We start from the raw sequence: 839 nt of genomic DNA on the forward strand, positions 1-839 counted from the left end.
TGAATCTAATCTTTGTTTCTCTGCAAACTTTAATCTGCTCCATACGGCAGTCCTCTCGGCTTTTGCTGGGTTAGAAACCCAGTAGCTGGGTGATACTGGAAAATCGTCCCTGTTAAGCATGTTAAACGAGCTGGGCTCATCTGCTTTCTGCTCAGAGACCCTCAGAGTGAGGACTGACGCCCGGCATCCAGAAATACCCTTCACAACACTGTGAGGATGCACGAGGCTTAGCAGTTTGATAGAGTATTAACAGTTTGATTATGAGATGCTGTCTACGTTTTATGGTGGATTTTATGACTTAAAAGGTTTTACATTTTATTTAAACAGACTAGTTTTAGAAACTAGAAAATAATCTCATGAAATATGTCCAGGTCGCATTTCACCTCAAAACCATAACACTCAAAATCAAATTCTCATTATTTTCAATATTAATTCTCATTAGGTTATCTTTTTGTAATGCAGTAATTGCTGTTAAACAGCATTAATTTTGTATTGTAAATAATTCTTTATTTTGTTGATTTAAAACTGTTTTATATTTTAATTGTTTTAGTTGTCTGCTAAATGTCTAAATGTAAATGTAAATGTAATTGTTTTATATTAAAATATGTTATTTTATTTTATTTATATACATTCAAAAATATTTTATTTTTAAATTGTTTTATAATAATAATTTATAATTTATATATGCACATATTATACATACATAATATTATATACATTAATAAAAATATAATACATTTGTGTATATAGTACATTTATTTGCATTCATTTAATAACTATTTGGGGGTTAAATGTTTTTTTTTATATATATATATATATATGATAATAATAATTATTAT

This window comes from Sinocyclocheilus rhinocerous, unplaced genomic scaffold, assembly GCF_001515625.1.
Source record: "Sinocyclocheilus rhinocerous isolate Xijiao unplaced genomic scaffold, SAMN03320098_v1.1 scaffold1616, whole genome shotgun sequence".
NCBI lineage: Eukaryota > Metazoa > Chordata > Actinopteri > Cypriniformes > Cyprinidae > Sinocyclocheilus > Sinocyclocheilus rhinocerous.